Source organism: Bos mutus, chromosome 1 (genome assembly GCF_027580195.1).
Source record: "Bos mutus isolate GX-2022 chromosome 1, NWIPB_WYAK_1.1, whole genome shotgun sequence".
Taxonomy (NCBI): Eukaryota; Metazoa; Chordata; class Mammalia; order Artiodactyla; family Bovidae; genus Bos; species Bos mutus.
Window position 1 is genome coordinate 96,669,112 of NC_091617.1, and position 13,121 is coordinate 96,682,232.

The window sequence follows — 13,121 nt, forward strand, 5'->3', positions numbered from 1 at the left end:
CATTTCAGTTCATTTTCATTTGTAAGGGTGTAACTAGAATGCTGGGCTACATGGGGTATTTTGTATGGTTCTTAGCATTACTGACTTTAAGAGAAAGGATGACTTCTCAGTTGCTAAATTTTGTACCCAGTTGTTAAATCCCACCTTTTTAAGAAAGCATCAGTAGTTTAATAGTAATACACTCAAATTCAATAGGAAATGTTCTAAAATCTTCAAACTTCTTTCTTTTGAGACTTTTCAGGCTTTCTCTAACCTTTACTTCATTTTCTTCTACCTGATTCTATTCAGCTTCCTTCTGTTTCTCAAAAACAACCTCTTCAACTTTTTGTTGGTAATTTATTGTAAAGTTCATTGCTGTCTTTTAATGTTTTAGCTTGGCTTCCTGAAATGAGAATATCTCCTATAACCTTATTTCAGTAACAAGTGACAAAACTTGCTTATGAACTCAAGAATCTCATTAATGTTATATCAAATATATTAAATAACATTACACTGTATATGGTTTAAATTACTTTCAAAGTGCAAATTCATAGAGTAAATGCATATATGTATATCTAGAATATTTGGAGTTTGGAGTGGCCAAAATTTGGCCATTTTGAATGTACTGATTGTCATTTTGAATGTACTGGTACTGATTCAAATGTACCATGATTGACCGATTTTTTTTTTTTAAGAATTAGGCTACAATAAAATAGCTGTTAAAATTTGATTTTAAAGTATTTGCTAATCTTAAATGTTATCAAGTTGTAATTTCAGACAGTAATTTTCAGTTTGTGTATCTTTAGGAATAAACATAGGAGACTGGGCTGATAGAACTGTTTCTAGGATGTGAGTGGGGATCTGAAAAATGATGGTATATTTGAGAGAGTAAGAAGAGAGAGAGGGAGAGAGAATGTGTTGGTTGTCAGTTGTTGGTTGTTTGGATTTCAGGTTTTTAGGAGTAGAATGTGCAGCTGCACTTTGCTAAGTTTATGGAGTTGTGTGTGTGTGTTCTCCTTCCACATTTTCAGTATTATTGAAGGATATCAGTAGAATTATTATTGATTTCTTTAGTAGAAATGGAAGGTGAGAAATACCTTCTTGAAGACTAGGTACAAAAAAAGAGTATTACTACTCCCACTACATTCATTTATTCACTTTAGTTACTCACAGTGTGCCAGGCACTTTGCTAGTACTTTATGAAACATAGTCTTTTAATCCTCCACTTTGTGATTGAGGAAACTGAGGCGCAATGAGATTAAGAACGTCTCTCAGCATTATAGAGCAATCAGAGCTGGTTCCTTCCCAGGGTTGTATGTATAGTTTTGTCTGTGCCAAGCAATCTTTCTTCTGTTCATTTGCTCTTTTGCTACATGTGTGTATATCTGTAAATCACTTGCATTTCTTTTTATTTAAGTTTAGGGACATGTGCTATTTAATTTTGTTGTATATACTAGGTGAGCAAAATGAAATCCCAAATAGATGTGCTGAAACCGACAAATCATAAAGAAAATCCCCAATGTTTAAATCAAGCCACCCAAAAGGAAGGCTCTAGAGAGAACCTGTGTGATATGCTGCTTGTGGCTGCTACTTCTGAATCAGGGGTCAAATACAACCAGGGTTTGCCGAAAGCTTCCCCATCATGGAGAGCTACAGGTGAAAAGATGAACCGTTGTGGACTTGGGCTGGATCACACAGAGACAGGAAGTATGTGGGCCCTTGTAGAGCCCAAAGTTTGTTTAATGGATGCTTAGCGCTCTTTGAGGATAAATAGTACACAGTTTCATAGGATAAACTAAAACAGGAATAGCAGTTTCTTCTTTTAGGGTTCTCTCCTTAAAGTTCTCTGTTAATTTCCATCCTCCCCATTACTCTAACTCCTTCCTCTTTATTCATTTTTCTATTTTTACCCCGTTTCACTTTCCCCTCACTTTGCATTTTTGGACCTTAATTCATGTTACAGTCTTCTTTTAATTTTTGATTTATTTGTTGCTCCTCTTTCCCCTCCTTTTAATCCACCTCTCTCTTGTCTCCCCCCCCCCGACACCCTTATTCTTCCATTTCTTCTTCATTTCCTTTCCGTTGATATTCCCTGCAAAGAGCTGTCTGGGTCCCTTGACCTCACAAGAAGCTCTCTGACGAAACGCTTAAGAAAAACAAGGTATTATGTATTATCCTACACATTCAGCAATCGCCCTAGCAATTTAGTAACTACACTCCAATTTAAACCAGGCCTCAAGGCAACAAAAATTGCACCAAATGCCAACTAATTTACCAAACTTATAGAAGGAATATTTGGGAGCCTCTTGCCTTCAACCCATCTGATTCGTATTATTGACTCATTTAGAAAACAGAAAGTGAACAGAGACAAGTTTTTAAGGAGTTTGGTTTCATGCAAATGACTTGCAATTGCAGCCCATTATTTTTATACCACGACTTCATTAGTCATATCCCTGTCAGACCTGTGACCAGTGTCAAATGTTTTCAAAAAGCGCACCAGGACAAGCATGGAACTCATCAGCCAGTGTCAAAGGTCGTGCTCATTAAGGAGTCAAAATGAAAACTTTCAGTGTCTCTAACACATCGCATAGCTCTCCCTGGTGCTCCCACCCCCACTCCTGAAACCCAGGGCTGGCTAAGCACCTCCAGTTCCCCAGACATCCAAATAAGATCAAGATGACAGGGCAAGAAAATGAATAGGGCTCTTACTCGGCTGGACTTCATAATCTGGTCCTGATTGAAACAACCAGAAAGCTGTTTGCCAGGTCTTATAGCACCATTTCCTGAGGTTAAACATAACATCTCAAAATGAAGCAATTAGGGATTTCTCTAAAGCAGGAGTCTTCAGTAATTAAAAAAGAAAAAGGCAGAAAGAAAGAAAGAAGAGAATGAAGACTATTTTTGTAGGTGCTGATTGGGCATGACGTAGGAGTTTGATAGGGGAAGGGGAGCAAATTTTTTTTTTTTCCAACCTGGAAGGTAAATTTTTGATCATGGAAGCAGTAGGGAAGAAGAAGTTGTCTGTAACAGTGCTGTGAATTTTAAGGAATTTGAGACCCAGAGATAATTAGAATAAAACCAGCTTTCCTCATTTGTACAATATGAGCATATCGGCAACTTGGTGATGCTTTTGGGGGTTTGTTTTGTTTTGAATCATGACTGCTTTTCTGAAGAGTTCTCCACTGAGTGAGCACAGTTGCATGCTGTCATGCTGTGTGCCATTTCCAAAGGGCTCAGGTGGTGTTTCTTCCCCTTCAGCATCTTCTTCAGGCTGCACTGGTATTGGATTTGGGTTCCTTGGAGACTTAAAACATGGATTACATCCCACTCCTACCTTATTTGGCTGGTTACAGTAGCTATAAGTTTGACAAACAGGTATTTCCAGCTTCACATGGGGTGAATGTCAGGGAAGGCTCTCGTCAGTATGATATTTTGCAAAAATGAAACACAATGCAATTTAACAATAGTGAATGTCAAAATGTGATGACTCTATATTGATTTCTAGAGAATGCACAATCTGCTCTCAAATTCAGAAGTCGTTCGGGGCAACTTGATCTAATTCTGTGGTTATGTCTGTGACTTTCGCTCTGCTTACTTAGTCACTAAATTAATTCATTATTCACACTTGGATGAGGCTCTTTCCTGGCCTCCATGAACTACCTTTACAGGGAAATAGGTACCTTGTGAAAGCATTTTGCTTCATACTTTTTTTCTAGACTCTTGCTTATAAATCTTCTTTGACTCATCTTCTATTATTTTGATGCAGGGATATTTTTAGGAAAATGGGAGATGAACATTTTATTTCATGTACCTATCTATCTATATACTTAATTTTTAATTTTATTTGTTTGTTTTTGATTGTGTAGTTTGTGGGCTTCTCATTGAGGTGGCTTTTCTTGTTGCAGAGCACAGGCTCAGTAGTTGTGGTACACAGGTTTAGTTGCTCCGCAGCATGTGGGATCTTCCCGGACCAGGGATCAAACCCATGTTCCCTGCTTTGTCAGGTGGATTCTTACCCACTGGACCATCTGGGAAGTCCCTCTATATTTATATTTTATATGTGACATTCAGATATCTTCATGATGAGCTGAAGAAGAAAGGAGCAAGTTTGTGAGCAGTCTACAAAATACATCTCTGGCTATTGTTATGTGACAGCAACAGTCTCATGATTGCAACCCAAGTAAAAATCTGTATGTCCTAACCAGGAAGCATGGTTTTAAGCCTCTGCATTCACTCTGAAATTCATTCATAAATTTATGTGCCACATACAAAGATTCTATTAGAAAAGTGGTACGCCTCCCACACTAAGGATAGTGCCAGATATTGCCTGTAAAATGGGACTCTGATGCTGGATTCCAGTGTACCATCCTGTGGGTCACTAGCACTCTGTATGGTGTTCACAGAGGGCTCTGTGCTCAGCGCTTGGCAGAAAGGGACACTTCACATTAATAATTGGGGCATGGGGATTTTTGTGGAAGCCTTTATTGAGCTGTAGAAGATGGATCTAAAAGGTGAGTTGAAAAAAGAGGTGAGATGAAGTGGTTGTATTTAAAAAGAGTTTTTTATTGGCATATAACTGCTTTACAGTGTTGTGTTTCTGCTATCCAACAGCATGAATCAGTCGTATGTATACATGTATCCTTTCCTTCTTGAGCCTGCCTCCCACCCCCCACCCCTAGGTCACCATAGAGCAATGAGCTGGGCTCCTGTGTTTTACCGCGGTTTTCCACTAGCTGTGTGTTTTACACATGGTAGTGTATATATGTCAATACTACTCTTCCAGTTCATCTCCCCACCACCCCCACGCCCCACATCCACAAGTCCGTTCTCAACATCTGCGTCTCTATTTCTGCCCTGCAAGCGAAATGGTTGTGTTGTGTGAACATTTTGTATGGTCTTGTGTGTGTTGAACAGAACCTCTGCCTCCTTTATACCACTGTTTGCAGGCCAGCTAATTTGGGACTTACTGATCCTTACCTGTGGATAGTGGTGGAATATCTTTTGAAGTCAAAAGATTCCTGACATTTTTGTCTGGGCCCCTGAAGGACTCAAAGTCTTTCACTGCGAAGCGGGTATTTTGTGTTTTCTTTCTTTGGGAGATTAACAATGGTGGTATACTCTTTGGGTTCTGGGGCTCACCCCTTTACCTGCAGCCTATTGGTTTCCCAAAGGGGAAGCATCATATCCTTGCTGTGAATCTGTGATTGATGCCCTTGGCCTGGGGGCTCCCCTCTTTCCCCCTTCAGGAAACAGGAGGGCTAGAGAGATAGCGCTCCAAGTTTTCTTTCACAGTCCCCGTTTCCTAACTTTAATCACCTTCTGCTGTGGGAAAGAGATGAGATGAGGCCTAAAAAACAGATCATTGTCCGCCTCCTAGATTAATGCAGAGAAAGCGGTATTGTCTGTTGAATGGATAAATCTTCCTGCTGTCACTCAAAACCTAAATTCAACGCTACTTCATTTCTAAGAGGCTTATCTTCCTTGAATAGACCCTTGCAGCTCAAGTAAGAGGCGATGTAATGAAGCGTGTTTTTTTCTTAAGTGAGAAACCTGCGGCAAAGAAGAGGGGAAGACTGTGCAGCTGTTCCAAAGGGGCTCTGCAGACTCTCGAAAGACTGGTCATTTATCTGGTCTTGCATGACATCAAATGATAGAAGATCAAGTTCAAAATCTGCCAGTGCAGCTCAAAAGGGCTTCTTCATCTGTTAATTACATAATGGTTATTAACATACAATGTTGTGCAGCTGGGAATCGTATCAAACGTTATAGGAAAAATATTGCTGTGGCTTTCAGCACTTCCCCTTTGGTCTGTGTTTATTAGGAGGCAAAGATCTTGGGAAATGGCAATGGTTCTCCTTGAATCTGAAAGTTAATATTGATGCCATAATATGTGGTTAAATGAGAGGGCCACGAGACAGGTGGGTATTAGGCAGATGGATGCTGAGATCATCGAAAAGTATACCCCTTTGTGTACGCTTGTATTTAATTCAGCAGTCCCGACAATGTGGGTTCGCTGACTTTTTCTGGAAAGTTAAATACATGCAGTATGCACACATACAATTACTATAAATAATTGCTTGTTTACTTTGGTCTAGTTCAGGCTACTGTATGACGCTGAAGCTTAATTTGAACTTTGGAATAGATGTCAAGATTTTCATCACTGCAATAAATTTTACTGGATAAGGATAATTTTAGCAACATTTCATCATCCACTGGCTTGAGTTTGTGTGTACAAGTTACAAAATTACCTTTAAATAAGTCTTGCTTTATTAGTCTGTGTGTAATTAAAAGGCACCACTTTTAAGCTTAGAACTACCAAAAGGAGGCCCTATCCCTCTGGAAAAACAGTAGTTTAGAAAGATTTGAAAGCTTAAAAAATTTCTGTGCTTCCTGGTAATTTCCCCCTAAGAATGATATCTTGAATTGTATGACCTAAGTAGTCCTGATGGAGTTTTAATCCCTTGGGTAACTGAGCTTCAAGGAAATATTGGCAATAAAATTATTTTTAAAACCTGTACTTTGTGATTTCCAGTCTCAATCATACACTTCTATGTTTTTTAAAGACAATTACTTTATAACTTAGTGGGCAAATCTTATAATTTAGACTACCTCTAACATAGCAATTAATCATCTAATCCCTTGATGTTTATGACTATAAAAGCAAAATTAACCATGAACAACTAATAAAAACAATAATCCTCCTTTCTTTGTACCAAGTATCAGCTCTGATATTTTTTCACATACTGCAACTTTGATTGTTCATCCTAATTTGGCTGAGGAATGCATATCTGTTGATGTTAACTGATAATCCCCCAATTTTAATTTAGTCATTAACTGACATTTTCTCCAACTAAAACGATCCTTTGGGTAGTGAACACTGTGCCCTATTAACAGATTTGAAGTTTACGCCTCCAGTCTTCTGTAAGTCCTCTGTCACAATAACAAGCAGAGAAAATTTGAGAAGGTGTACAATGGGGAGGAAGTGGAAAGTACATGGAAAATAGACAAATTATTCTACATATTTTTGAGAGTTGCATGATTTCAAAGAAGATTCTATATCTATAAAATTGAACCCTCGATTGGATTCTGTGAGCTTCTGACCACTATCTGCTCACTCACTCATTCAGAATACCTCCAACGGGGCCCCACACTATGGGTCTGCGCTTTGGTGAGCCCTTCACCCATATGTGTGCTGTTTAGTGAAGGTGACCCATGGAAAAGCCAACTTTGTGGGGTCTTAGCCAGTTGTATATTCACTAAGTTCAAGAAGGGCTGAAGGGAAGAGATTTAGCTGGATGTTTAGTGTAAATCTTTTTACTGATAGAAAAGCAACTTGTAGAGTGTGAGGCTCATGGAATCTCAGTAATATTATCTTTTTATCCAAAAAGCAGCATATTGTCTGCTTCTCAGTGCTAGGGCTCTGTCAGAATAATAGCTTTTGAAGGACTTACTATGTGCTGGGCATTTACGAAGCTTTTTCTACATATTAACTCATTTTATCCTCACACTAGTCTGTGAAATATGCTACTATTATTTTTCTTATATCTGTTGAACAGAGGAGGAACCAGAGGCAGGGACATATTAATCAATGTACTTAGAGGCACACAGAACTAGGATTCAAACTCATAAAGTCTGGCTTCAGAGTTCATACTCTTAACATTACTCTAAGCCATGACAAAGGAAGTTTTAGCAAGGGAAGAAATTGATACTGTTAGCAGATACCTTGGCCAGGTTAATGCTGTGCTTACATAGATCTACACTGGTTATTTGATATTAGATTAACTTCAAATCCTCAATGTTGTGGATGACATTTATTATTCTTCATCTGTGTGTGTGTGTATTTGTGTGTTAGATGAAAACTTTATGAAAATTGATGGTGATTTCTGAGCATGAACCATGGGTGATTCATGTAAACTTCCCAAATTTCAGTAAAATAAATAATCGCATACTCCAATGTTATACAGAGAAATACATTTTAAATGTCTACCATGGTGCTTGGTACACCTGTATGATCGGAGGTGAAGCAGAAGGCTGAGGTTTAACTCAATAGTTAAGTAATTAATGCTCTGCCATTAGAAAATTCATTATTTGTTGCAGAATGTCATGAAGTTGAGGGAGACCGTGTCTCATTGTAAGGTATGCACAACCTTCGAACTCTGGCTGAGTGAAAATTCTAATACCTTTTTTGAAATGCCATGCTGTACCAAGGCTGCTCTGGGACCTGGGGTGCATTTCATCTTGAACTATGAATTGCAAAGATTTTTATTGTCTTCTGTCACAAACACAGCGTCCTTTTATTGTGGTTTTTGATGCATTAAATATGTTTTTATGGCCCCCTATGTCTATTGTGCCTAGCATACTGTTGGTACTTAATAAACGTTAAATAATAATAATATATGTGCATATGAGATTTGTGGAAAGAAATGACATACTGTTTTAGGGATCTAAGATTGTTCTTCTGGTGCCTGGGGAAAACATACAGATGAGCATATTACTGGGAATAGATGAGAGGGAGCCATCAATAGCAATGTCATCTTCCTAAAATATGATGTGGCTTCGTCAGCACAAATCATAAACCCCATCTCCTCCCTTACCTCACTGTAGAACTCTAATGTGGGAAGTTGAATTCCTGGATTAATAGAAATAGGTATCCAGGCACTTTCGAATTTGGCAAATCAACAAATGACGCTGTCTTTTCTTGCACATCAGTAAATTTGTACAGTTTATAGTGAAATGCCGGGGTAAGCTCTGGATTGTTTCTTTTTAACTGTTCTGGGAACCCATCTAAGAAGGTTTTGCGGGTGTTCTGCTTTATCCCCTGGGGTGAAGAGGAGGGGCCCCAGACACTGGCTTTTTAGGGACCATTTCCCCCTTGGCTGATATCTTTGTCAGTAAGGAGCCACCTGTATCCGCATGCTTCCACCAAGCTGAGCCTCACACCACTTCACCAGATCCCTTCCTTTACGAGCTGGATGTAGCCCAGAATATCAGCTCTCCATGTTGTGCCAAAAGTCCTTCCAAGTCCAGCTCAGAGGTGTTTGTATAAGATAAAAACGGGACAATGTGGCATCTCCAGACGGCTCATCTGTTTACATGTGTCATTTGGCTCAGCCCCGATGTTAGCTCACCAGCAAAGAAGGCAGGAAGACGTGCAATCAAGACTCTGTGATTCATCAGGTCTGTTCCTCTTTTGGGATACAATGTTGGTATTCTCTGCCAGTCCTCCAAGAGTCTGTTTTTTTTTTTCAGTCTCTCAGGAAAATGTTTAAATATATTCAATATATTCCTCCTGCAGCCCTAGCCAGAACATACCTTTCCTGCTGAAAGATGGATGGGTTAGATTCTGAAAGGGAGTCACTGCTTTCAGTTGTTCTTTAACAAAAAAACCAAAAAACTTTTTTTTTCCTTTTTGCTTTCGGAGAACATATTTTGGTGGAGTCAGTACTAAGGTAGAGCTTTCTTATGGACTGTGGAGAATGAGGGTCTTTAATGCCTTTATGTTCAAAGGTTCTTTTTGAGGGGCTTTTGTGAGGATATAAATTACGGTAGCAACAGGTATATTTTTCCCTCAGTACAAAGGGTAAATTTTTTGCAACTTAAAAAGGATCTGTTCTTTTATTGTTGACCTTGATTTTTTTGCAATATTCTGCGTTGCCCCTGCTTTGGTTGTATTATTCTCTGACCCATCCAATTACCATTTCTATCAGCGCTTCGGAAAGATTATGCTTTTTGGGTGTTCTGTAGATGTCTTTCCAGTGGCTTCACTTGATGAATGTGACAAGTTTTGTGTTTTCACCCTCCCCTCATTGAATTGAAAAGTTTTTTTGATAAATACAGGCCAATAAGTGCCCAAAGGCAGTGTTTCAATGGCTGCTAAGTCTTTCAAGGTTAGGACTTAACCTCCGTTCTCCCTAATTCAACTCCAACCTTCAGTCTGAAGCCAATCAAGAATATCAGATGATACTTAAACAATGAAGGATTTCTGATATTCAGGTACTGCCTCTGTTCAATAGGATTGCAAATGCTTTGTGTGAAGAAAGTCGGTTTTGCTCTAAAGTACTGTCACAAAAAGTGAAATTACCATTTGCTTGGAATGATGCCATTCATCATTGTCAGAACACTAAGCATTGTAAGTAGCTAGGCCTCTCCAAATTAATGCCTTGTTTTGCATCAGCTAAATTTCCCAAATCCTCGAGGATGGGTCATACAAAACTCATCTCAGTGTTTTAATTTATCAATCCAATATGAGTTCTGTGAGAGGGAGCTTCATTTGGTCTTAGCCCTTTTATTTACAGTCTAATTCTAAAAGAAAAGGAAATAAGATATGAAAATAAGTTGGAAAATAAGATAAATCTCTCAGTGAAATCACCAGATCTACTCAGTCCTGTAGCAAAACCTCCATAATTCATTTGTAGGTCAGCTCAAGGGATTAGCCATGACGTATTTGGAAATTCATTTATTTTTATTTTATTTTGCTGTTTCTTATGCATAAGGGTAATACTGTCCCTAAGGCTTTTCAGGTAGCCCTCAAATCTTGACAACATTTGCTGTCTCTGAGGCCTAAGCCAAAATTAATTTTCAAATAAACAGCATAAAAATGTATGGAGTTGTATAAATTTGAATACAAAATGCATTTGTTTTGTTTGCTTACATACATACATACATACTGTCTGTTCAGCCAAAAACCATAATATGACATTGAAATTAACGGCCAAACGCACATCATGAAAGTCAAAAAAGTTTTTCTTTGAGTTAAAAAAAAATACAGAAACATGCAGCATTTTATTTCATTTCCATCTCAATGTGGTCTTTAACATATTTTCAGAGGATGTTTTTAATTGTTAGCTTTTCCTAGAAGGAAATTAGAAATCCTCTGTAGGAAAAACAGATAGTTTGGGACCTGTATAGCTTTTATTAGTTCAAAAGATTCTGTTGTCTTGGGAGATGCAAAGGTATTTTCTTTCAGAGAGTTAAAAAAAAAAAAAGAGGAAAAGAAAAAGGTAAACCAAGTTAGGCTGCTTGATTTCCTTTCTCTGATAAAAGACAGATAAAAGCAATGTAGAGTTAAAATGGGATGAAATCTGCTAAGATTTATGTTGGGCTTTTTTTTTGGTGGTTACCAGGAAAAGAAAAAAGGATTCTGTAGTTATACAAAGATGATCCAGGAGGCAGGTCCTTTGGCAGAGGGCAGGGAGGTGTGTGTGTGTGGGGTCTTTGCTGGAGCCCCTGATGTCAGATACCTGCGTGTATGCTTCTCATCAGGACTGGTCCACAGGGGACCTAAAAGATCCTGAAAGCCATGGTCTTTCCCCTTCAACCCTCAAAATGGTTTTTAAGTGTACTTCCACAAGGGGGCTTCATGGACATTTGCAAATGTTTTTTGTTTGTTTGTTTGTTTACATGTTTCTTAAAAGTATTAAGAAATGAGCTCCTGCAGAATGAGGCATAGAAGTTCCATTTCTTGGCCTTTTGAAAGCTTTATTATACAGAAAACAAAACTAGCCCCTTTCCTGCCCCCTGGCCTCTGATTGGGAAGAGGTCTGTGAAAGCAGAGGGCATGGGGGAGAAGGCTTCGAGGCTGGAACTGGTGTCTGGCGGCCTGGGTCTTGTCCTGGGCCATGGCCTTTCAGCTCCATTTCAGCATGTGGCATGAAAGCGCCCACGTTGTCCAGTTTTGATTGCCTGGCTGAAAATGGCTATATCTGTGGTTGCTTTCTTTCTTTCTTTTTTTTTTTTAAATTTAATCCACATTCTACGTGTTTCCTCTGAGTATGGTGGAGTGGTCCTTATATGTTTCTGTAGTCTCTGAATATAGAACTTTTCATAGCTGTGGATGGTTTAACTGTCTGAAGTATGTAAAATATGAAATACTATGGCAAAGAATAACTTCTGAAAACAAGACCAGTTGGTCCATTTTCATCTGCGCATCTTGAAACGAGCCCTGGGCTGAGAGTCTGCAGACTAGAACTAGAGCCTCTGCTCTGACATCAGCTAGTTGGACTTTACTAGGAAAGCATTTTCATATTTATGTGTCTCGATTTTTTTATGAATGATGATTTTCAAGGGCCTTCCTGTATCTGGCATTCCATGAAGACTGGGTTGCTTTATTTCCCCCTTTCTGCTAGTCAGGCCAGTATTACCAGATATAAATATTTCAATGGCTAAAATAACAAAATCAAAGGAGACAGTACGTGTAGTGTGACATGTGAACTCTGGATTAAGAGAATCTTCGGTTTGAATCCAAGTCATGTCCTATGCTTCCCTGGTAGCTCAGACAGTAAAGAGTCTGCCTCCAACGCAGGAGACCTGGTTTGAATCCCTGGGTCAGGAAGATCCCCTGGAGTAGGGAATGGCAACCCACTCCAGTATTCTTGCTGGGAAAATTTTGTGGACAGAGGAGCCTGGTGGGCTGCAAGTCCATGTGGTCGCGAAGAGACAGACACCACTGAGCGACTGGCACTATTTCACTTTCCTGTCCTATACTACCTGAGAGAGTAGGGCCATGTGGAGGGAAACAGCCAGGTGTTCTCTGAGCCTCAGTTTATAGAAAATGAGGGTTGATTAGAACTGTTTCTGAGGTTCTTTTCAGATGTATGTTTCTAGGATTTGTCAAGTATTTGAGCTCCGGAATGGTCCTAGTAGTGTGTATATATATATATATATATTTTTTTTTTTTTTTTTTTTTTTTTTTTAAGTGTCTGTATCTCTGAAAAGTGGTCGCATCTTGGTTGGGATTTTGATTCTCCTGATTGTCCAGTTCTAATTCACATTGTATTATTCATTGTCACGGCCAGATGAACGTGAAAGCTGAGCAGAGACACGAGACACAATTTGCATCCTAGAAGATGACAGGCTCATTCTGACCTGTGTCAAATATGTGGAAACTAAGTCCCAAGAAGTTTAGCTGATTTGGGGGCAGGCCAGGATGAGAAGGCAGAGCCAGATTCTAATATGACTTAGAGTTTAAGCCCTTTTTCTTTACCTTGTTGGGTGAAAACCCAAGAAACTCATGATAAAGAAGTTGAACCTAGGAAGAATGATTGGCCAGGTTTTCAGGTATTCATTCCTGCCTAGGAGACCAAGAGATGGGGATGTAGGAGGATTTGGAGTCCGAGTAACTCTCAGTTGAGATAAAAGCTGGT

General features: G+C 39.1%; 1 protein-coding gene across 8 annotated transcripts in view; it reads left to right on the plus strand.

Annotated features, from left to right (window-relative positions):
• MECOM (MDS1 and EVI1 complex locus) overlaps positions 1–13,121 on the plus strand; it is a 627,600-nt gene that overhangs the window by 86,712 nt on the left and 527,767 nt on the right. The window lies entirely within an intron of this gene.